This window comes from Hyla sarda, chromosome 4, assembly GCF_029499605.1.
Source record: "Hyla sarda isolate aHylSar1 chromosome 4, aHylSar1.hap1, whole genome shotgun sequence".
NCBI lineage: Eukaryota > Metazoa > Chordata > Amphibia > Anura > Hylidae > Hyla > Hyla sarda.
Genome location: NC_079192.1, coordinates 370444845 through 370471613, shown reverse-complemented (window position 1 = coordinate 370471613; position 26769 = coordinate 370444845).

Sequence of the window (26769 nt, the reverse complement as noted above, 5' to 3'; positions counted from 1 at the left end):
ACTTAGGACGTACCTGTACGTCCTAAGCCCGCTCCCGGTGTTATAAACGGGGTCACGCCGCATCACACCGGGTCGGTCCCGCGTCTGAAAGTGAAAGTAAATGCTTCCTGGCAGCTCAGTCGGGCTGATCGGGACATTGCAATAAAATCGTGATGTTCCGATCAGCTGGGACGCAGGCGGAGGTCTCCTTACCTGTGTCCGCAGCGTCCGATTGGGGTTTGATTGCTCCAAGCCTGAACTACAGGCTTGAGCAATCGAGCCCCTATCTCGCTGATCCGTACAGAGCTATGGCTCTGCAGGGATCAGCATAGGAGATCAGTGTGTGCAGTGCTGTAGCTCCCTATGGGAGCTATAGCACTGCAAAAAAAAGTGAAAAAAAAGTTAACAAAGGCCATTTAACCCCTTCTCTAATAAAAGTTCAAATCACCCCCCTTTTCCCATAAAAAAACTGTGTAAATAAAAATTAACATATATGGTATCGCTGCGTGCGTAAATGTCCGAACTATAAAAATATATCATTAATTAAACCGCACGGTCAATGGCGTACGAGAAAAAAAATTCCAAAGTCCAAAATAACGTATTTTTGGTTGCTTTTTATATCATGAAAAAATGAAGAAAAAGCGATCAAAAAATCCGATCATTACAAAAATTGTACCGTCAGATCACGGCGCAAAAAATGAGCCCTCATACCGACCCATACGCAGAAAAATAAAAAAGTTATAGGGGTCAGAAGATGACAATTTTAAACGTACAAATTTCCGTGCATGTAGTTATGATTTTTTTCCAGAAGTACGACAAAATCAAACCTATATAAGTAGGGTATCATTTTAATCGTATGGACCTGCAGAATAAAGATAAGGTGCCATTTTTACTGAAAAATATACTGTGTAGAAACTGAAGCCCCCAAAAGTTACAAAATGGTGTTTTTTTTTCTTCAATTTCGTCGCACAAGGATTTTTTTTTCCGTTTCGCTGTAGATTTTTGGGTAAAATGACTGATGTCACTGCAAAGTAGAATTGGTGGCGCAAAAAATATGCCATCATATGGATTTTTAGGTGCAAAATTGAAAGGTTTATGATTTTTAAAAGGTGAGGAGGAAAAAACTAAAGTGCAAAAACAGAAAACCCCTCAGTCCTTAACCCCTTAAGGACTGAGCCCTTTTTCACCTTAAGGACTCGGCCATTTTTTGCAAATCTGACCACTGTCACTTTAAACATTAATAACTCTGGAATGCTTTTAGTTATCATTCTGATTCCGAGATTGTTTTTTCGTGACATATTCTACTTTAACTTAGTGGTAAAAATTTTTGGTAACTTGCATCCTTGGTGAAAAATCCCAAAATTTGATGAAAAATTTGAAAATTTTGCATTTTTCTAACTTTGAAGCTCTCTGCTTGTAAGGAAAATGGATATTCAAAATAAAACATTTTTGGGTTCACATATACAATATGTCTACTTTATGTGTGCATCATAAAATTTATGAGTTTTTACTTTTGGAAGACACCAGAGGGCTTCAAAGTTCAGCAGCAATTTTCCAATTTTTCAGAAAATTTTCAAACTCGCTATTTTTCATGGACCAGTTCAGGTTTGAAGGGGATTTGAAGGGTCTTCATATTAGAAATACCCCATAAATGACCCCATTATAAAAACTACACCCCTCAAAGTATTCAAAATGACATTCAGTAAGTGTATTAACCCTTTAGGTGTTTCACAGGAATAGCAGCAAAGTGAAGGAGAAAATTCAAAATCTTCATTTTTTACACTCCCATGTTCTTGTAGACCCAATTTTTGAATTTTTGAAAGGGGTAAAAAGGAGAAATTTTTTACTTGTATTTGAAACCCAATTTCTCTCGAGTAAGCACATACCTCATATGTCTATGTTAATTGTTCAGCGGGCGCAGTAGAGGGCTCAGAAGGGAAGGAGCGTCAAATGGTTTTGGGGGGGCACGTCACCTTTAGGAAGCCCCCCCTATGGTGCCAGAACAGCAAAAAAAACCACATGGCATACCATTTTGGAAACTAGACCCCTCGGGGAACGTAACAAGGGGTAATGTGAACCTTAATACCCCACAGGTGATTCACGACTTTTGCATATGTAAAAAAATATATATATATTTTTTACCTAAAATGCTTGGTTTCCCTAAAGTTTTACATTTTTAAAAAGGGTAATAGCAGAAAATACCCCCCAAAATTTGAAGCCCAATTTCTCCCGATTCAGAAAACACCCCATATGGGGGTGAAAAGTGCTCTGCTGGCGCACTACAGGTCTCAGAAGAGAAGGAGTCACATTTGGCTTTTTTGAAGGAAATTTTGCTCTGGGGGCATGCCGCATTTAGGAAGCCCCTATGGTGCCAGGACAGCAAAAAAAAAAACCACATGGCATACCATTTTGGAAACTAGACCCCTCGGGGAACGTAACAAGGGGTAAAGTGAACCTTAATACCCTACAGGTGTTTCACGACTTTTGCATATGTAAAAAAAAAAAAAATTTACCTAAAATGCTTGGTTTCCCAAAATAATTACATTTATACAAAGGGTTAAAGCAGAAAATACCCCCCAAAATTTGAAGCCCAATTTCTCCCGATTCAGAAAACACCCCCATATGGGGGTGAAAAGTGCTCTGTTGGCGCACTACAGGTCTCAGAAGAGAAGGAGTCACATTTGGCTTTTTGAAAGCAAATTTTGCTCTGGGGGCATGCCGCATTTAGGAAGCCCCTATGGTGCCAGGACCGCAAAAAAAAACCACATGGCATACCATTTTGGAAACTAGAGCCCTCGGGGAATGTAACAAGGGGTTAAGTGAACCTTAATACCCCACAGGCGTTTCACGACTTTTGCATATGTAAAAAAAAAAAAAAAATTTTTACCTAAAATGCTCCTTTTCCCAAAAACTTTACATTTTTAAAAAGGGTAAAAGCAGAAAATACCCCCCAAAATTTGAAGCCCAATTTCTCCCGAGTACGGCGATACCCCATATGTGACCCTTAACTGTTGCCTTGAAATACGACAGGGCTCCAAAGTGAGAGCGCCATGCGCATTTGAGGCCTAAATTAGGGATTGCATAGGGGTGGACATAGGGGTATTCTACGCCAGTGATTCCCAAACAGGGTGCCTCCAGCTGTTGTAAAACTCCCAGCATGCCTGGACAGTCAACGGCTGTCCGACAATACTGGGAGTTGTTGTTTTGCAACAGCTGGAGGCTCCGTTTTGGAAACCGTGGCGTACCAGACGTTTTTCATTTTTATTGGGGAGGGGGGCTGTGTAGGGGTATGTGTATATGTAGTGTTTTTTACTTTTTATTTTATTTTTTGTGGTAGTGTAGTGTTTTTAGGGTACAGTCGCACGGGCGGGGGTTCACAGTAGTTTCTCGCTGGCAGTTTGAGCTGCGGCAGAAAATTTGCTGCAGCTCAAACTTGCAGCCCGATACTTACTGTAAGCCTCCGCCCATGTGAGTGTACCCTGTACATTCACATTGGGGGGGACATCCAGCTGTTGCAAAACTACAACTCTCAGCATGCGCTGACAGACTGTACATGCTGAGAGTTTTAGTTTTGCAACAGCTGTAGGCACACTGGTTATGTATCACTGAGTTTGTGACCTTACTCAGTGTTTCAAAACCAGTGTGCCTCCAGCTGTTGCAAAACTACAACTCCCAGCATGTACGGTGCATGGTGTAAGGTGACTGCTGGGAGTTGTAGTTTGCAACAGCTGGAGGCACACCGGTCGTGAAACACTGAGTTAGGTAAAAAAAAACTCTAAGTTTCACAACCAGTGTGCCTTCAGCTGTTGCAAAACTACAACTCTCAGCAGTCACCGACAGCCAACGGGCATGCTGGGAGTTGTAGTTATGCAACCAGCAGATGCACCACTACAACTCCCAGCATGCACTTTAGCTGTTTGTGCAAGCTGGGAGTTGTAGTTATACAACAGCTGAAGGTACACTTTTCCATAGAAAAAATGTGCCTCCAGCTGTTGCAAAACCATAAGTCCCAGCATGCCCATAAGGGAATGCTGGGAGTTGTGGTGGTCTGCCTCCTGCTGTTGCATAACTACAGCTCCCAGCATGCCCTTTTTGCATGCTGGGAGCTGTTGCTAAGCAACAGCAGGAGGCTGTAACTCACCTCCTGCTGCTGCTTCATCGCAGGAAAGTCCCTCGCCGCCGTCGCTCCTGGGGCCCCGATCCCAACATGGACGCCGGGGATTGGGGTCCCCAGCACCCGGGGTCGTCTTCCCGCACCCGCTCACGCCCTCCGGAAGAGGGGCGGAGTGGGTGCGGGAGTGACACCCGCAGCAGGCGCCCTGATTGGTCGGCCGGTAATCCGGCCGACGAATCAGGGCGATCGTGAGGTGGCACCAGTGCCACCTCACCTCTGCAGGCTCTGGCTGTTCAGAACAGCCAGTAATTCCGGGTCACTGGAGACCCAATTGGCCCGGAATCGCCGCAGATCGCTGGAATTGTCCAGCGATCTGCGGCGATCGCCGACATGGGGGGGGCATAACGATTTCAGCAGGCATCCGGCTCCGGTCCCCAACCGGCAAGCGGTGGGGACCGGAATTCCCACGGGCGTATGGATACGCCCTGCGTCCTAAGGGACTCGGAATGCAGGGCGTATCGATACGCCATGCGTCTTTAAGAGGTTATGGGGTTAAAGGGATACTCAGCCCCTAGGTTTGCTCCGTGGCTGATGACTCACCATACAGGGATCGGCGGTTTGTGATGTCATTGCTCCGCCCCTTCATGATGTCACATCCCGCCCCCCTTAATGCAAGGCTATGGGAGGGGGCGTGTTACCACGCCCCCTCCCATAGACTTGCATTAAGTGGGCGGGGAGTGACGTCATGAGGGGGCGAAGGCATGACATCACGAACCACCGGCCCCTGTCATCAGCCACAGAGCAAACTTTGCTCCGTTGATGACTCTGGGGGCTGCAGGAGAGATCGCTGGGGTCCCCAGCAGTGGGACCCCTGCGATCAGACATCTTATCCCCTATCCTTGGATAGGGAATAAGATGTCTAGGAGCGGAGTACCCCTTTAAGGTCAAAATGGGCTTCGCCCTTTAAGGGGTTAAGGCTAGGATTCCACTTGGTTTTTTTTCTGGCAGTTTTTGGATATCTGCCACTGAAGTTTTTGAGCCAAAGTCAGAAGTGGATCCATATGGGAAGAGAATCGTAAGTCCTTCCTTTATATGTCCCATTCCTTTTGAATACACTTCTGGCTTTGGCTCAAAAACTGCAGTGGCAGATATCCAAAAACTGCCAGAAAAAAAACCAAGTGGAATCCTAGCCTAAGACTCCTAAGAAAGAAACAGAAACAAAGCCTAGACTGATTTTGAAAAAGGGAACAACATATATTCCTGAAGGAATGGTAAGAATGTAAAGTAAGTGAATTACACAAAGATGCCTTATCTGAAAGAAATTGACATTTCCTATTTCCAAAAACTCTTCTGTTCATAAGAGAGAGTTTTGTTTACTCAGATTTTCCACTTAGATATTGCCAGTGGCTATGGGTCAATCAATTGTAATGCAATAGTTCTTCAAGCCATAAAGACTCTTTTTAAAAAGGACCTTGAATGGTGTGGTCAGATATCTGGCTGCAACAGGTCGACCAGGCACATAGTGGGGTCAAGGGGTATCAGGGAACCCAATAGGGCAGTGTTTCTCAAGCGCGGTCCTCAAGTCCCCCCCGACAGGTGATGTTTTCTGGATTTCCTTAGTCTTTCACGGGCTATATAATTATGGTCAGTGAATCAGGAATCGCCACAGTCATATCACTTGTGAAAGATTGAGGATCTTGAGGACCACACTGCACTAGGGTAGATACAATTTCTGTCCAGAAAGATGATATATAAGAGCCCTCCTACACTATGTGCCAAAAATTGGACCTAGAATTAAAGCATGTATGGCATTTCTACCCATACTGTGCAGTTTTAAAAGGGTTATCCAGGATAAGAAACCGCTCCACAGTTTGTGCTTGATATTGCAGCTCAGTTTCATTGATGTGAATTGAGCAATGTTGTGATACCTCACACAACCTGAGGACAGGTATGGTGGTGTTTTGGAGAAAAATATCAGCTTATTTTTGTTTCCTGGATATACCCTTTAATGGGGTAAGGTAGCTCCGATGTATGATGTAAATTTCAATCAGCATTTTATTTACTGATGGAGACACTGAGATGGGATGGTAACACATCAAGCCAATCTTCATCAGACAATGTAGGGATATCATTTTCAATATGATTTTGCAGGAAGCGGTCTTGGTTTGGATAAGGTGAGAATAGAGAACTGATTGGACCCTGAGACAAGGAAATCCCTGTAAGCAGATTCAGAGTCAGATTTTTTCATCTAGGTTCTAAGAATTGGCATGTTGAATTTGTGGGTATTTATGAAAGTACTATTAAGAATTTACCAAAATTCTAGGAAAACTTGACCAAATCAAATTTTGACCAAATCAGCTGCAGACTCCCTTGCACAGAGACCAATCTGCCAGAAGCTGAAGGCAAACTTTTCAGTGGGGCTTTGAAGGTTCTCCTTAATGGAAGTCTTTAAACCTCTGGCTGCATATGGTGGCAGAGTTCATCCTGGAAGAAGGACCTCACTCCGAAGGGAAGTTAAGAGAAATCGGGCAAACCTACATCTTTGTCCACAGGGTAAAGTAAAAAACCCTGCTTATAGGAGATGCGGAAAGAGCAGAGTTTTTAAGAATACAGTTTAACCCCTTAAGGACTCAGGGTTTTTCAGTTTTTGCACTTTCGTTTTTTCCTCCTTACCTTTTAAAAATCATAACCCTTTCAATCTTCCACCTAAAAATCCATATTATGGCTTATTTTTTGCGTCGCCAATTCTACTTTGCAGTGACATTAGTCATTTTACCCAAAAATGCACGGCGAAACAGAAAAAAAAATCATTGTGCGACAAAATCGAAGAAAAAACGCCATTTTGTAACTTTTGGGGGCTTCCGTTTCTACGCAGTCCATATTTCGGTAAAAATTACACCTTATCATTATTCTGTAGGTCCATACGGTTAAAATGATACCCTACTTATATATGTTGGATATTGTCGTACTTCTGGAAAAAATCAAAACTACATGCAGGAAAATGTATACGTTTAAAAATGTCATCTTCTGACCCCTATAACTTTTTTTATTTTTCCACGTACAGGGCGGTATGAGGACTCATTTTTTGCGCCGTGATCTGAAGTTTTTATCGGTACGATTTTTGTTTTGATCGGACTTTTTGATCACTTTTTATTCATTTTTAATGGTATAAAAAGTGACCAAAAAAGCGCTTTTTTTTGGACTTTGGAATTTTTTTGCGCATACGCCATTGACCGTGCTGTTTAATTAATGATATATTTTTATAGTTCGGACATTTACGCACGCGGCGATACCACATATGTTTATTTATTAACTTTTTAACTTTTATTAGGGAAGGGGTTAAATGAACACATTTTTTTTACTTTTTTTTTTGCAGTGTTATAGGTCCCATAGGGACCTATAACACTGCACACACTGATCTCTCATGCTGATCACTGGCGTGTATTAACACGCCTGTGATCAGTGTTATCGGCGCTTGACTGCTCCTGCCTGGATCTCAGGCATGGAGCAGTCATTCGCCGATCGGACACTGAGGAGGCAGGTAGGGGCACTCCCGGTGTCCTGTCAGCTGTTCGGGATGCCGCGATTTCACCGCGGCGGTCCCGAACAGCCCGACTGAGCAGCTGGGTCACTTTCACTTTCGCTTTAGAAGCGGCGGTCTGCTTCTAAAGGGTTAATACCGCACATCGCCGCGATCGGCGATGTGTGGTATTAGCCGCGGGTCCCGGCCGTTGATGAGCGCCGGGACCGACGCGATATGATGCGGGATCGCGCCGCGATCCAGCTTCATATCGCGGGAGCCGGCGCAGGACGTAAATATACGTCCTGCGTCGTTAAGGGGTTAAAGGGTTACTCCGGTGGAAAACAAATTTATTTTTATTTTTTTTGTTTTTTTAAATCAACTGGTGCCAGAAAGATAAACAGTTTTGTAAATTACTTCTATTTAAAAATCCTAATCTTTCCAGTACTTATCAGCTGCTGTATGTTCCACAGGAAGTTGTATTTCTTTCTGGAGTTCATTTCAGTTTTACCACAGTGCTCTCTACTGACACCTCTGTCCGTATCAGTAACTGTCCAGAGCAGGAGAGGTTTGCTATGGGAATTTGCTTGTACTCTAGACAGTTCCTGACATGGATAGATATGTCAGCAGAGAGCACTGTGGTCAGACTGAAAAGAACGCCAGTTAGAAATAAAACTTCCTGTGGAGCATATAGTAGCTAAGTACTGGAAGGATTAAGATTTTTAAATAGTAATTTACAAATCTGTTTATCTTTCTGGCACCAGTTGATTTGGGAAAAAAAAATTCTACCGGAGTACCCCTTTTTAAAGGCTGCATGTTGAGTCTTGAAAGGTTAGACAGGAACTCTTGTGTTCTTAGTTATGTAGACGCTTAGATGGACATGGTCATGAAAAAAAAAAAAGTTTTAAATGTCGTAGAGACATGTCAAAAGTTTTCATTGGTTAGGGTCAGACTCGAACCAATCACGAGAGCAAGACTGAAGAAGTGAGTAGAGATGAGCGAACTTACAGTAAATTTGATTCGTCACGAACTTCTCGGCTCGGCAGCTGATGGCTTTTCCTGCATAAATTAGTTCAGCTTTCAGGTGCTCCCGTGGGCTGGAAAAGGTGGATACAGTCCTAGGAGACTCTTTCCTAGGAATGTATTCACCTTTTCCAGCCCACCGGAGCACCTGAAGGCTGAACTAATTTACGCAGGAAAAGTCATCAACTGCCGAGCCGAGAAGTTCATGACGAATCGAATTTACTGTAAGTTCGCTCATCTCTAGAAGTGAGCTCTTGGGGCATTCTTTCCCTGCTCAGTGTCCATGACCTGGATGGAGTCATAATGTAAGTCTAAGCTGCTGTCCACATTTCCTAAACATAGAGCAAGAATAGAAGCATGCGGACGCATGATCCTCTCCCTGTTTGGTCCCATCATCCGTCAGGGTCTGAACACTCAGCCTCTAACCAATTAAAAACTTTTGACATGTCTCTAGAACCCACTTATGAGTCTCAGCAGTTTAGGCTGCTGGAGTCTAGCCAGGTGATTACATTAGGGGAACTGCTTTGATGAAACTCAACCCAGAGGATTCATGGGAAATTTAGGCAGTAAATCTTTTCAGCGTGAAAATACAAATCAGCATGGCTGAAAAATACCTTCCCCATGCCACATCATTAAAAACAGGTATATGCATAAGACAAACACAAGAACCGCTACATTATTCTCTAATATTAGCCCATGCTCTGCATTATATAAGCAAAAAAAAATGTTTCTCATGGACAAAATTTTCTTTGACCGGTAACTTCTGAATAGCAGCGTTCCTGGAATGAATTATATTCTATGAAATCAATGGTACCAGTTGTAGATTCTCACTATTACTCTTCCCTGTCTTCATCCTAACCCATCACCCCTTGCAAATAACACTTGGGGTTTGAAGTGAGTGGAATTACTCTAAGTGAAGAATTACACAAGATTGAAAAATTCATCCCATTTGATGGAAGGACTCGGTTCATGAATTATTGACTAAGAGAACTTTTATTCTTGAAATAACAGATTCTTTAATCTTGCAAAAACGTCTTTGTTGCTATACAGCATAAATAACCGGAGCAACAAATGTCAGCGCTTGCAGTAAAAGTCACACTGACTTATTGTAACAAATGAGTTCAGATAAGAGACACTGCAGAGTAATGAACTGTTTTGTCTCTTCCTCATAAAAGGCAACACGTTTAACTGATTGACTCTCAGAAGTAGAATTGGTAAACCGATTGAACAAGGAAATATCCCATTAAATGTTCTGGCATATTTCAGTACTTACAACTTCCACACTCATAAGAATAAAAAAGAGGAGTACACGGTGTTCAAAATGTGACACTGAGCGAAACGACTAATGTCTAAATTACCGCTGTTCCCATTAACGTACACATTCAGCCTTTATTTGCTTAGAGAGTGGGTCGATTAGATTACAGGGGCAATCCATGGGGGGGACACCATACATATATGGCACTAGCATTGTGTGTGTTTTGGAGATTAAGAAGCCTCCGAGCCTGAGACTACATGCGTTCAATCAAGAAGTGAATGGAGCGGAGTTGTAATTCCACACACATCCTGAGGATGGGTGTGGCACTGTTTCAGGCAGAAAGAAGCTGTTTTTCTAATCCTGGATAATCCCTTTAATAGTGATCACTGCATCTAAGGAGATTTTCCCTCTGTGAAGCCACTGGGGCCTTTCCAATGGAATCATAGGGTGCCTATGGGCTGCTAAGGCACCAGGGGACTCAAGAAAGGCCTTCATGTCAGTCTGGATGTAAACTTTTTAGGGCCTGGCCGGCATAATACACTACATTACATTACTACTACAGCATATAATGTAAGATCAAAGGGTATGATGTTCCCCTTGTGGGACTAATAAATATTGTAAAAAAAAATAAATGTTTATGAAAAATGTATTGGGCAAAAAAACAAGCCCTCTACAAGCTTCAACGGAAAAATAAAAAAACATGGGTCTAGTCTGCGGCAACATGAAAATATCTTTTAAAAATTATTTTAAGTAGTAAAATGTGAAAAAATCTATATCAACCCCCCAATTTTGTGTTGCCATAATGGTACTAACTAGGGATGTCCCCATATCATTTTTATTTTTTTAAAGAGGGGGTCTGAGTACTGATACTTTTTTTCAAGCACTTGCCGATACCAATTACAGACTTACTTTTTATTTTATGGCCCACATTTATCATTGTAGTGTAAGTGGAAGCATTTTTTTACACCTTTTTTTTGTGTGCTGATAATGTGTAGGATCACCACATTTATTAAATGGTCAAAGAGCATTTGATACATTTTCTACAGGTCACATTTTCTGAAATTTCTGTCTTCACATACGCCAAAAAGCTACACCATGTCTGGGCTGGTGTAGTTTTAGAGACTTTTCAGTGACTTTGCGCCTTTTTTTTTTTTTTGCTCCTTTTTACAAAAAGGCGCAATGATAAATCCCTTCCATATCATGTCTATTGCCAAAATCAGTGGATTGCAACTCAAAATCAGCAGAAATGTAAACAAAAAGGGGCAAAAAAAGGCGCAAAAAACCCTGCTTGCCCCTTTTTTGCCCCTTTTTTAGACACAAAAAACAGTCTAAAGACAATGATAAATGTGGGCCTATGTCCTTTGACAGCAGAAGTGGACACTAGACTTTGTACAACCTTAGGTGAAAGTCCAACATGAGATGCTCATTGGGGGATATGTATCATTATGTGTCTATTGTAGACACAGATCTACCCCTTTACACTGCTGTCTAATACACTCTTGCTCAAGATTTACTAAAGTTTAGTGTTGCTCGCGAATATTCGCAATTCGAATATTATTCGCGAATATCGCATATTCGCGAATTTCGCGAATATAGCGCTATATATTCGTATTTACGAATATTCGTTTTTTTTTTCTTCACAGTACACATCACAGTGATCATCCCTCTCTGCTTCCAGCTTGTGTGGTGTAAAGAAGGCTCTAATACTACTGTGTGAGACTGGCGTGCTAAAATTCGCATATGCGAAAATAAAACGAGAATATAACGAATATTCGCGAATATATGACGAATATTCGTCCGTATATTCGCGAATATTTGCGAATTCCAATATGGCCTATGCCGCTCAACACTACTAAAGTTGTACACTCCTTTTGATAAATATTGTGCAAATATAGAAACGCCCCCCCTCGCTCTACCGTGCACTCCTTCTCTACCTCACAAGGTTCACTGCTCATAGCTAGAAGTGTTGGAGCAGCAGTGTGCGCCGAACACAACTGCATAATAGTAAAATCATAAAACTGTATAAAGTACACAGAGGGGGAGATTCTCAAAGAATTTTGCACCAAAAAATAAAATAAAAAATTTTGCGCGAAAAGTATCACCACATTTTTAAAGAGCTTTGTGCCGCGGTTTACACTGTTCATGTCAGTTTTGTAAAAGTGGGCGTGTCCACGTATATTGTCTGCTTTACATGGTATTTATACGTGGGGTGAGAGTCCAGTTTACATCAAAAATTTCACACCAGCTTTTTGATAGTGTAGAAATTACAGAAATGGTTGTAGTTTTATTGTTTTTTTTTTGTTTTTTCTATGTTTTTTTTTTTGGGGGGGGGGGAAGGTGTTATGTAAGTAATTATAAAAAAAATTATTATTGAAAAATGTTATAAAAAAAAATATATATATACCGTATTTATCGGGGTATACCACGCACCGGCCTATAACACGCACCCTCATTTTACCAAGGATATTTGGGTAAAAAAGTTTTTTACCCAAATATCCTTGGTAAAATGAGGGTGCGTGTGTGTGCATGTGTACACCCCCATACACTGTTTCTGACCCCGCTGAAGCCCCCAGGAAAGGCAGAGGGAGAGAGGCTGTCGCTGCCCGCTTCTCTCCCCCTGCCTTTCCTGGGGTCTAGAACCCTGCTGCCGCCGCTTCTCTCCCCCTGTCTATCGGCGCCGCTGCCCCATTGCCTCCCCCATCCCCGGTTTTATAATTACCTGTTGCCGGGGTCAGGTCCGCGCTGCTTCTGGCTTTTTTCTTGGTCACTGCACCTGCACTCACATTTCAGCTCAGAAATGTTTTTTTATACTGTTATCGCTTGTCTGGGCACTAGTAACCATGGAATATTTTGTGAGATGTTTCCACCAGAATTTTCTTGGATGTAAAAATTGGCGCAAAATTAGACAATTTCGGCACAAAAAGAAAATAAAGTGGTGCAAAAATGTATTTTCACATATTTTCAAAGCAGCAAAAGAGACCTTTGAAATGTGAGGAGAAAAAAAAAAAAGGTGTGAATAATATCGCTGGAACAGAAATTACAAGAGTTTTTGTGAATCTCCCCCAGAATGTCTGGGTTTAAAAAATATGTAATTTTGCTGAACAATCTGTCCCCTTACCTCTATATCTGTGTTTACCAGCCAGAATGCCTCCAAGTGTTGCAAAACTTGGCATGCTGGCAGTTGTAGTTTTGCAAAAGCTGGAGGCACCCTGGTAGCAGAAATTAGTGTGCGACATGAGTATGCAGCAGAGCTGAATGTGTGATTATATGTAAACATGACCACGCACCACTCAGCTCTGCTACATACACCTGATCACACTCAGCTCTGCTACATACACACATTCATACACTCACCTCTGCTACATACACACATTCACACACTCACCTCTGCTACATACACACATAACACACTCACCTCTGCTACATACGCACATAACACACTCACCTCTACTACATACGCACATAACACACTCACCTCTGCTACATACACACATAACACACTCACCTCTGCTACATATACACACCCACCTCTGCTACATACACACACAACACACTCACCTCTGCTACATACACACATAACACACTCACCTCTGCTACATATACACACCCACCTCTGCTACATACACACATAACACACTCACTTCTGCTACATACACACAATCACACATAAACATAGACCTAACAGCTGTACCTCCTTCTCCCTCCCTGCACATTACAGTGGTATATTCTTAGGGAAGTTTGAATTTTACACAGTGTGAAGTCTGAACTGTGTCGGGAAGTATAGTAGAAATGTAATCCCCCCTATTAGGTAGAAGCCCCCAGTAGATAGGTTAACCCCCTCTCCTATTAGGTAAAAGCCCCTGTGGGAAGACAGGGAATTCCCCCTATTAGGTAAGCCATGAGAAGATAAGTAGGAAATCCTCCCTATTAGGTAGAAGCCCTCAGTAGGTAGGGAATCCCCCTATTAGGTAGAAGCCCCCAGTAGACAGGTTAACCCTCCCCCTATTAGATAAAAGCCCCCTGTAGGTAGATAGGGAATTCCCCCTATTAGCTAAGCTCCCAGAATATCAGTAAGAAATCCTCCCTATTAGGTAGAGACCCACAGTTGGTAGGGAATCCCCCCTATTAGGTAGAAGCCCCCAATAGGTAGGTAGGGAATCTTCCCTTTATAGGTTGAAGCTCCCAGAACAAAGGGAAGTAGGGAATTCACTTATTAGGGTGCATTCACATTGAGTAAATCTCGCTGAATCTCCGCTCGTGGAGATTGAGTCTAGCAGCCGCACGTCACTTCCCTGTCACCATTGACGGCTATGCAGAGCTCACGGAATTCCACGCAAAGAATGAACGTGTTCATTCTTTGCGCGGAACAATTTGAAATTGCTCAGTGTGAATGGGACCCATTCACACTGATGTTAAAGTTCACCGTGCACGGGAAACCCCCAGTAAGTTGGTATGTAGGAAACCCTAACCTTTTAGGTAGACGCCCCTAGTAGTGAGAAGTAGTAAGGTAGGTAGGGAACCTCCTGTTAGATATATGGCCCCATTAAATGGGTACTCCAGGATAGTAAGTGTATACATCTCCAAAGCCACCATACTACCTGGATATGTTCCCTATAAACCATCCTGCCTGATATGATAGGACTGTATCCACCTTTTCCAGTCCACTGGAGCACCTGAAAGCTGAACTAATTTATGCAGGATAAAGTCAGCAACTGCCGAGCCGCGAGGTTCGTGACTAATCAAATTGCTGTAACTTCGCTCATCTCTAATTACCTGTTGTGATTCTTGCAGTTCTCTGACATCACGCTCACTTTCTGGAGACTGTTAAAAAAAAAAAAAAAAAAAAAAAAAAAAAAAAGAAGCATAATAAAAATTAAGCATTTGGCCTGAAAGACTTTAAAACGTAAAAGACGAGAAAATACGTGTTTTCAAATATTTACTTACACTTGCAGACCGCAATTGTTCTACCTCTTCCTCTGAGATGGAAGTGTGCAGGTCTTGAAAAAAAATTATCAGACATGTTTATTATTTTGATTAGTCAGTGCTTGACTGTTTGTTTAATTAAAATTAACTTTTTATAGTTAGGGCATTTACACACGCAGCAATACCACATATGTTTATTTTTATCTTTGTTTACATATTTTTTTATGTGAAAAGGGGGGCTGATTATAACTTTTATTAGAAAGGAGGTTAAATCACATTTATAAATTTTTTTTATTTTTTTTACATCTTACACTATTTTATATTACCTATATTGGACTTCTAGATGAGTGTTATCGTTGGTTACAGTTATCAGCGCTGCATTGGTCCAGCCTGCCATAGCAGAGTGGAGCATAGGAGCGCCGATCAGATGGCAAGGAGGCAGGTAAGGGCCCTCCCGCCGTCACAGCCTTATCAGGACACCACGGTTTCACTGCGGTGGTCCCAATCAGCTCCACTGAGCAGCAAGGATTGTTTTATTTTACATTTTAGACGCTGCAATCAACTTTTATCTTGCTGCAATCAACATTGATCTGGATTTAATGCTGGATATCACTGCGATTGGTGTACAGACTGTGTCCTCTAGGGGTTAATTTTCCCTATGGAGACATAAAAAGTGTAAAAAAAAAAAAAAGAAGAAAATGTTTTAACAACCTTCACGCAGAATGACTTAGGTTAGGGTGGGTTCACACTACGTTTTCTCCCATACGGGAGCGCATACGGCAGGGGGGGAGCTAAAACCTCGCGGTCCCGTATGCCTTCGTATGTGCTCCCATATGTCATTCATTTCAATGAGCCGGCCGGAGTGAAACGTTCGGTCCGGTCGGCTCATTTTTGCGCCGTATGCGCTTTCACAACCGGACCTCAAACCGTGGTTGACCACAGATTTAGGTCCGGTTGTAAAAGCGCATACGGCGCAAAAATGAGCCGACCGGACCGAACGTTTCACTCCGGCCGGCTCATTGAAATGAATGACATACGGGAGCGCATACGAAGGCATACGGGAGCGCGAGGTTTTAGCTCCCCCCTGAGGTATGCGCTCCCGTATGGGAGAAAACGTAGTGTGAACCCAGCCTTATGCAGGTAGCTTGCGCATCCTGCCATTTATATAAGTCATCGCACGGGTTAACAGGCAGAAGTCCCGCTGTTACTGGCGGGAGATAACTTCTGCAAGCCACCTCAGAACCATCTGTGTATTGTCCTGGTCAGAGTTCACTGTCATTGGTCCCTGTGGACCAATCAGTGTCTCAGCTGACTGGGGGGTGAAAGTTCAGATCCCCCACTCTGCCTGCCCCTAGAAGTCCAGGCAGAGCGGGGGAAGATGACCCCCCAAGAGCTGCAGGGGCCAATGTGGCGGGGGGGGGGGTAGACCGACGGCACTTACCTGAGGACTGGCGCAGGCAGCGGGGACCGGCGGCAGGTAAGTGGAGGAGGCAGCGTCTGCATCAGAGGCAGCAGTGAAGATCGCTGTAAAGTGATCTTCACTGCTGCTTCTAGGAGTTTCAAAACTACAACTTCCAGCATGCCCAGACAGCCTTTGGCTGTCCGGGCATGCTGGGAGTTTTAGTTTTGCAACATCTGGAGGGCCACAGTTTGGAGACCAGTGGTCTCCAATCTGTGCTCTTCCAGATGTTGCAGAACTACAACTCAGCATGCCCAGACATGCTGGGAGTTGTAGTTCTGTAACATCTGGCCCTTCAGATATTGCCGAAATACAACTCACATTTTTTGACCAAGAGTGCTGCTGCAACCTTTCTTTCTTTTTTGTATACAACTCCCAGCATGCCTGCACAGTCTGGGCATGCTTGGAGTTGAAGTTTTGCAACATCTGGAGGGCTACAGTTTGGACACCACTACACAGTGGTCTCCAATCTGTTCTCCTTCAGTTGTTGCAAAACTACAACTACAAGCATGCCCTTTGGCTGTTTGGGCATGCTGGGAGTTGTAGTTTTGCAACAACTTGAGGCACACTGGTTGGGAAACATTGTCTGTTTCCTAACTCAGTGTTTCCCAACCCATGTGTCTCCAGCTGTTGCAAAACTATAACTCCCAGTGTGCACTGACCATGTATCCTGGGAGTTGTAGTTTTGCAACAGCTGGAGGCACACGGGTTGGGAAACACTGAGTTAAGTAACAAACTGTGTTTTGCAACCAGTGTGCCTCCAGCTGTTCCATAACTACAACCACCAGCATACACGGACAGCCAAAGCGCATGCTGGAAGTTGTAGTAGTATGCCTCCAGCTGTTGCATAACTATAAGACCCAAAATGCCCTTCTGCTGTCACTGCATGCTGAGAGTTGTAGTTTTACAACAGCAGGAGGTTATACACCCCCCCCCCCCCCTGTGAATGTACAGGGTACATTCACATGGGCAGGGGTTTAGAGCGAGTTTCTCACTACAAGTTTGAGATGCAGCAAATTTTTCACTGCAGCTCAAACACCCAGCATGAAACTCGCTGTGATCTCCCGCCCGTGTGAATGTACCATAAAAACACTACACTACACAAAATAAAGGGTAAAACACTAAATATACCCCTACCACCACAGGGGCTTCCTAAATGTGACATGCCCCCTAAAAACCATTTCAGCTAAATTCACTCTCCAAAATCCCAGTGTCGCTCCTTCGCTTCTGAGCCCTCTAGAGCACCCACAGAGCACTTTACGTTCACATATGAGGTATTTCCTTACTCGAGAGACATTGGGTTACACATTTTGGGGGGCATTTCTCCTTTTACCCCTCGTAAAAATTCAAAAACTGGGTCTACAAGAACATGTTAGTGTAAAAAAATGGAGATTTTGAATTTTCTCCTTCATTTTGCTGCTATTCCTGTGAAACACCTAATGGTTAACAAACATTCGGAATATCATCTTGTATACTTTGAGGGGTGCAGTTTTTATAATGGGGTAATTTATGGGGTATTTCTAATCTGAAGACCCCTCAAATCCACTTCAAAACAGAACTGGTCCCTGAAAGATTCCTATTTAGAAAATTTTGTGAACAATTGGAACATTGCTGCTGAACTTTGAAGCCCTCTGATGTCTTCCAAAAGTAAAAACATATGCAGTTTTATGATGAAACTTTATGATGAAAATATAAAGAAGACATATTGAGGGACATGTATCAATAATGGTGTAGCAATGTGTGATTTTATGTATGTTTTTTTGCGACAAATGGTGCGTTTTTGTGCCAGATTTATAATTTGTCGCAAACCACTTGTTAAATTTGGCGCAATTGATGGGCCTATAAAATGCGCAGAATCCTGCCCAAGAATTCCAGGCAACATTTTCTGGCTGCGTTGTAGCAGCTGAAACTTGTTAATTCTCCACTTGGATTTTGCCCTGCTTCACAAACTTAAAGGGGTATTCCAGGCAAAAACTTTTTTTTTTATATATATCAACTGGCTCCGGAAAGTTAAACAGATTTGTAAATTACTTCTATTAAAAAATCTTAATCCTTCCAATAGTTATTAGCTTCTGAAGTTGTTGTTGTTTTCTGTCTAACTGCTCTCTGATGACTCACGTCCCGGGAGCTGTGCAGTTCCTATGGGGATATTCTCCCATCATGCACAGCTCCCGGGACGTGACATCATCATTGAGCAGTTAGACAGAAAACTTCAGAAGCTAATAACTATTGAAAGGATTAAAGGGGTATTCCAGACGAAAACTTTTTTTTATATATATCAACTGGCTCCGGAAAGTTAAACAGATTTGTAAATTACTTCTATTAAAAAAATCTTAATCCTTTCAATAGTTATTAGCTTCTGAAGTTTTCTGTCTAACTGCTCAATGATGATGCCGGGAGCTGTGCATGATGGGAGAATATCCCCATAGGAACTGCACAGCTCCCGGGACGTGAGTCATCAGAAAGCAGTTAGACAGAAAAAAACCAACTCAACTTCAGAAGCTAATAACTATTGCAAGGATTAAGATTTTTTAATCGAAGTGATTTACAAATCTGTTTAACTTTCCGGAGCCAATTGACATTTATATATATATATATATATATATATATATATATATATATATATATATATATATATATATATATATATATATATATAAAAGGTTTTGCCTTGAATACTCCTTTAAATCTAACCCAGTTAGTTCCTTTTTCTAAATTAAAATCTGTTCCTAGGGTTAATAAATGTTTGACTGGGATAAATGTTTCTTTTTACCTTAGCTAAACATAATTTTATTTTTTTTTTTTTTGCTTTGTGGTCCTTTTTAAACAAGCTTTTTTTTTTTTTTCTTTTCTTTACATGGGTTAAGGATTTTGTTTTGTTTGTGAACTTGAAAACAGCCACGTACTAAGACATTGGTAAGCCACTTTGTTTGGCCTGTGTTCTACCTTGTAATGTTGTTTAGCGACTTTCTGTGTCACTTTTTTCTTGGTGCAATTTTGCGACCTAACGGGCATGATTGCGCCCGAAAATGCGCCAAAACAAGTCACAAATGATGAATTTCATACCAAGGCATGATTGTAACTGAAATCACGACTAACAAAGTGAAATCAGTGATTTTGTCCTAAACCATTTGGCGCAAACATTTGTCGCAAAAAATGACATAAAGGAAAAATTGCGACGAATCACAGACAAAAAAACAGGGTAAAAAGCTTCATACATACCCCCCATTGTATTTGTGAATCAATATATAATTTATGTGGCATGTCCATTTTCCTCACAAGCAGAGAGCTTCAAAGTTAGAAAAATGCAAAATTTTTAACCAGGAAATGATGCAAGCATTGACAAAAATTTTCCACTATGATAAAGTAGAATATGTCACGAAAAAACAATATCGGAATGAAATTCATAAGTAAAAGCATCCCAGAGTTATTAATGCTTAAAGTAACAGTGGTCAGATGTGCAAAAAATGCTCTGGTCCGCAAGGTCAAAATGGGCTTGGTCCTTAACCCCTTAAGGACCCAGGGCGTATGGATACGCCCTGGGTTTTTGATCGTTAAGGACCCAGGGCGCATCCATACGCCCGTGGGCGGGGACCAGACCGGGTTGTCTGTCATTCAGCAGGCATCCCGTGCAAATGCCCAGGGGGGTCCTGAGACCACCCCATGTCTGAGCTCGCTGCAAATCACCGGTGAATTTACACCGGCGATTTGCGCCGATTACAGGTCATACGGGTCTATGGATCGCGGTTGTCCAAGACACCCACGATCCCCTTGAATGGATAAGAGTGAGGTGGCAGGGGTGCCACCCCTCCTATCCCTGCTTATGGTCGTCAAGAAGCGACGACCAATAGCAGATCGGGGGCGGGGGGGGTTAATTTTCGGTTTCCCCGTTCTGCCCACCAACGGGGCAGGCAGAACGGGGAAACTGACAGGGACCGGCGGCAGAAGAGGACGGTGATGCGGCTCCCTGGATCCTATGGAAGCCGGTGAGTTGCCTAGCAACATCTGGAGGGCTACAGTCTGAGACCACTATACAGTGGTCTCTAAACTGTAGCCTTCCAGATGTTGCAAAACTACAACTCCTAGCATGCCCACACAGCAAACAGCTGTCTCGGCATGCTGGGATTTGTAGTTTTGCAACATCTGTAGGGCCACAGTTTGGAGATCACTGTGTAGTGGTCTCTAAACTGTAGCCCTCCAGATGTTGCAAAACTGCAAATCCCAGCATGCTCAAACAGCAAACAGCTGTCTCGGCATGCTGAGAGTTGTAGCTGCGTACCTCCATCTGTTGCATAGCTACATCCCCCAGCATGCCCTTCGGTGATCAGTACATGCTGGGAGTTGTAGTTTTGCAACAGCTGGAGGCACACTGGTTGGAAAATACTGAGTTGGCTAACAGAACCTAACTGAAGGTTTTCCAACCAGTGCGCCTCCAGCTGTTGCAGAAATACAACTCCCAGCATGCATGGTCTGTCAGTGCATGCTGGGAGTTGTAGTTTTGAAACAGCTGGAGGTTTGCCGCCCCCATGTGAATGTACAGGGTACATTCACACGGGCGGGTTTAAACTCCTAGCTGGAAACTCACCGTAAACGCCTGCCAGTGCAAATGTACCCTGAAAACACTACACTACACCACCACATAATAAAGAGTAAAACACTACATATATACACCCCTTACACTGTCCCCCCCCCCCCCCCAATAAAAATGAAAAAACGTATCGTAAGGCAGTGTTTCCAAAACAGAGCCTCCATCTGTTGCAAAACAACATTTCCCAGCATTTCCGGACAGCCACTGACTGTCCAGGCATGCTGGGAGTTTAGCAACGGCTGGAGGCACCCTGTTTGGGAATCACTGGCGTAGAATACCCCTATGTCCACCCCTATACAATCCCTAATGTAATCCTCAAATGCGCATGGTGCTCTCTCACTTCAGAGCCCTGTCATATTTCAAGGAAACAGTTTAGGGCCACATATGGGGTATTTCCGTAATCGGGTGAAATTGCACTACAAATTTTGGGGGGCTTTTTCTCCTTTTACCCCTTATGAAAAGGAAAAGTTGGGGGCTACACCAGCCTGTTAGTGTAAAAAAAAATCTACACTATCATGCTGGTGTTGCCCCATACTTTTTATTTTCACAAGCTGTAAAAGGAAAAAAAGACCCCCAAAATTTGTAAAGCAATTTCTCCTGAGCATGGAAATACCCCATATGTGGGCGTAAAATGCTCTGCGGGCACACAACAAGGCTCAGGAGTGAGAGCGCACTATGTACATTAGAGGCCTAAATTAGTGATTTGCACAGGGGTGTCTGATTTTACAGCGGTTCTGACATAAACACAAAAAAATAAATACCGACATGTGACCCCATTTTGGAAACTACACACCTCACGGAATGTAACAAGGGGTATAGTGAGCCTTAACACCCCACAGGTGTTTGACGAATTTTCATTAAAGTTGGATGGGAAAATGAAAAAAATAAAAATACATTTTCACAAAAATGCTGGTGTTACCCTAAATTATTCATTTTCACAAGAAAAAATTGTAAAAAAGCCCCACAAAATTTATAACCCCATTTCTTTTGAGCATATAAATACCCCATATGTGGATGTAAAGTACTCTGCTGGCGCACTACAATGCTCAAGAGAGAGGGTGCGCCATTGAGAAATTTTGTCCGTAATTGAAGGCCACGTGTGTTTACAAAGCCCCCATAGTGCCAGAACTATGGACCCCCCACATGTGACCCCATTTTGGAAACTACACCCCTTATGTAATGTAATAAGGGGTACAGTGAGCATTTATGCCCCACAGGTGTCTGACAGGTTTTATGAACAGTGGTCTGTGAAAATGAAAAATGTAATTTTTCAATTGCACAGCCCACTGTTCCAAAGATCTGTCATATGCCAATGGGGTGTAAATACTCACTGCACCCCTTATTAAATTCTGTGAGGGGTGTAGTTTCCAAAATGGGGTCACATGCTGGGTGTCCATTGTTCTGGTACTATGGGGGCTTTGTAAACACACGTGGCCTTCAATTCCGGACAAAATTTCTCTTCAAAAGCCCAATGGCGCTCCCTCTCTTCTAAACATTGTAGTGCACCCACAGAGCACTACAATGTGGTGGTTTCCAAAATGTGGGGGGGGGGGGGGTCCACTGTTCTGGCACCATGGGGGGCTTTGTAAACGCACATGGCCCCTGACTTCCATTCCAAACAAATTCTCTCTCCAAAAGCTCAATGGCGCTCCTTCTCTTCTGAGCATTGTAGTGCGCCAGCAGAGCACTTGGCGTCCCCACATGGGGTATTTCCATACTCAGAAGAAATGGGGTTACAAATTTTGGGGGTCATTTTCTCCAATTACCCCTTGTAAAAATGTAAAATTTGGGGGGAAAACAGCATTTTCGTGAAATTTTTTTTTTTTCATTTACACATCAGACTTTAACAAAAAGTCGTCAAACACCTGTGAGGTATTAAGGCTCACTGTACCACTTGTTAAGTGCCTTGAGGGGTGTAGTTTCCAAAATAGTATGCCATGTGTATTTTTTTTGCTGTTCTCGCACCATAGGGGCTACCTAAATGGGACATGCCCCCCAAAAACCATTTCAGCAAAATGTGCTTTCCAAAAGCCAAATGTGACTCTTTCAATTCTGAGCATTGTAGTTCGCCAGCAGAGCACTTGACGTCCACACATGGGGTATTTCTATACTCAGAAGAGATGGGGTTACACATTTTGGGGAAATTTTCTCCTATTACCCCTTGAAAAAAATTTTTATTTGGGGGAAAACTAGCATTTTGGTGAAAAAAGATTATTTACACATCCAAATTTAGTGAAAAGTCGACAAACATCTGTGGGGTGTTAAGGCTCACTGGACCCCTTGTTACGTTCCTTGAGGGGTATAGTTTCCTAAATAGTATGCCATGTGTTTTTTTTTTTTTTTTTTTTGCTGTTCTGGCACCATAGGGGCTTGTTTAATGTGACATGCCCCCCAAAAAACAGTTCAGAAAAACTCACTCTACAAAATCCCACTGTCGCTCCTTCCTTTCTGAGCCCTCTACTGCACCTACATACACTTACATACACATATGAGGTATTTCCTAACTTGAGAGAAATTGGGTTACAAATTTTAGGAAGATTTATTTCCTTTTACCCCTTGTAAAAATTCAAAAGCTGGGTCTACAAGAACATGCGAGTGTAAAAAATTAAGTTTTTGAATTTTCTCCTCCACTTTGCTGCTATTCCTGTGAAACACCTAAAGGGTTAACACATTGAATACTTTGAGGGGTGCAGTTTTTATAATGGGGTCATTTGTGGGATATTTCTAATATGAAGGCCCTTCAAATCCACTTCAAAACTTAACTGGTCCCCGAAAAATTTCGATTTTGAAAAGTTTGTGAAAAAATGGAAAATTGCTGCTGAACTTTGAAGCCCTCTGATGTCTTCCAAAAGTAAAAACATGTCAACTTTATGATGCGAACATAAAGTAGACATATTGTATATGTGAATCAATATATAATTTACTTGGAAAATCCATTTTCCTTATAAGCAGAGAGCTTCAAAGTAAAAAGAAAAAGGTTAAATTTTAAATTTTTTCATCAAATTTTGGAATTTTTCACCAAGAAATGATGCAAGTATCAATGAAATGTTTCCACTAACATAAAGTAGAATATGTATAAAGAGTAGGAGAGGCTCTTATCAACTAGTTTCCTGAGACCCGAGCTACTCAAATAACACCTATATCCATGGTGTAAAAAATGCAATAAAAAAAAAAATGGAAATTGAGGCTCAGGGTCAATGAATATTGGATGATGATATGTTTATTATAATAAAAAATATTTGATAGTTAAAGTGTGTGCCGAACCTCACAGGGCCCTTGTGGGTCGGCAAATACACAATAAAAATTCACAATAGATATACAAATATAATACGGCAATTGTAACTAATATCAACAGGTAATTAGTAAAATTCATAAAATTGTAAAAAATTTATAAAAAATATTAGTGTCCACAGTATCCGATAAACCAGCCAAAATTATCCACAGTGTCCGATAAATCAGTCAAAATTATTCACAGTGTCCGATAAGCCAGCCGAAAAAATAGAGATATTTTTGAGAAATTGATCTAATAGTTCAGATGGTGGGTACCATGAAAATACCGATGTATAAAATACCGATGTATAAGATCTGGCTCTTTGTGTAAAGAGCCCGCTGCTAGAGACTGGGCAGTCTCAACGATATGCAGCGCTGTCTGAAGTGAGCTTATTGGGAGGATACAATGTTGCTAGACAAGTGATACTATGTATGCATACATTTGTGTAAAGGGTTTAGTTCTCTTGAATGAAACACCTGCTGCTAGAGATTTTGCGGTCTCAAAATATGCAGTGGGTTTTGGTGGGCAAATAAACAGGGGACTGCAATGCTTCAAAAGTACAGCATAGCTGTATACATAGTACCTGATGTGGCGCTGGTAATCCCGGCTTGGTACAGATGATGGTCGGCTGTTAGAGACACGGCTTGTCTCAAAAGATACAGCAAATTGTAGAGGATCCGATCCTTGTAATGGCTCTGATAATTAGCTTTTACTTTTAGCTGCTGAGAAAAAGTCCTACGGAGGACTTGAAATGTGTCCAGCTTTCCCTTCTAAGTGCCACTCCATACAGCCAATATCCCAGAGGCAGAACCTTTCAATTTTCGGCACATCAAACCTATGCGCAACGCTCCAGCCACAAGGATACGCCACACTGGGGCTAATTATCAGAGCCGTTACAAGGATTGGATTCTCTACAATTTGCTGTATCTTTTGAGACAAGCCGTGTCTCTAACAGCCGACCATCATCTGTATCAAGCCGGAACCACCAGTGCCACATTAAGTACTATGTATATAGCTATGCTGTACTTTTGAAGCACTGCAATCCCCTGTTTATTTGCCCACCAAAACCCACTGCATATTTTGAGACCGCAAAATCTCTAGCAGCAGGTGTTTCATTCAAGAGAACTAAACCCTTTACACAATTGTATGCATACATAGTATCACTTGTCTAGCAACATTGTATCCTCCCGATAAGCTCACTTCAGACATCACTGCATATCATTGAGACTGCCCAGTCTCTAGCAGCGGACTCTTTGCACAAAGAGCCAGAATTTATGCAACGGATTACAAACGATAACAAGGGGATTCATTTGAACAAAACTACTAAGAGATTAATATGCACTTTATTTTCATGGTACCCACCATCTGAACTATGTGGACACTCATATTTTTTTTTAAATAATTTTATGAATTTTAATAATTACCTGTTGATATTAGTTACAATTGCCGTGTTATATTTGTATATCTATTGTGAATTTTTATTGTGTATTTGCCGACCCACAAGGGCCCTGTGAGGTTCGACACACACTTTAACTATCATATATATATATTTTATCATAATAAACATATCATCATCCAATATTCATTGAACCTGAGCCTCAATTTCCATTTTATATAAAGTAGAATATGTCACAAAAAAACAATCTCGGAATCAGAATGAAAGGTAAAAGCATCCCAGAGTTATTAATGCTTAAAGTGACAATGGTCAGATGTTCAAAAAATGGCCGGGTCCTTAAGGTATAAATGTGCAGTGGAGAGGAAGAAAAAAAACCTTTGAAAAGGTTTTTTTTCTTCCTCTCCACTGCATATTTCTCCAGGACTGGCTAGTGCTGTCCTGTACCCTGGGCCTAGCAGCTGCATCTGGTGGACTATCATCTATACCACTAACCCCACTGTGGGTCTATATGCGAGTTTTTTGCTCGCTCAAGGGGAGCATCCATTACCTACTCTCCTACTAACCTCCCTCACCTGTCATCAACGGTATCACACTAGGCGCCTTCCCGCCGGTCTTCCCTTTTTTGCTTTTTTTAGATTTAAGGTATAAATGGGCTGGGTCCTTAAGGGGTTAAACACAGAATAAATGATATTGTAATGTGAACAGACCCTTAATGTACCATAACAGCACATAGAAGCATACACATATTTATAGTCACTCATTGTTTCCCATTTGTTGCAGTTTTCTGTGACTTTTCCCTATAATATTATTGGATATTGATGTGGCAGCATAACTATGGCTTAGGCTGGGTTCACACCACGTTTTTGCAATACAGTTCCTGTATACGTTTTCAATTTTAAAACCGTATGGAACCCTATTAAAAACCATATACATTGACTCTCCATTGAAAACCGTATACCAAACGATGCATCAGGTTGTGTCCATTTTGTCATTTTTTTTCCCGTACCCAAAACCGTAGCCTGCCACAGTTTTTGGTCCGTGTGAAAAATCATATTGAAACGTATACGTTTTTTTTTTTTTTTTAACATGGGAGTCAATGGAAACTGTATGTGCATACGGTTCCATCCAGTTTTCACCATATGGTGTTTTACTTTGCACAGTTTTTTTCTTGGAATTTCAATCAAACAAGTGAAACTTTATTCATAATGGAATGAAGTTAAAAACTTATACGTTTTTTTCTT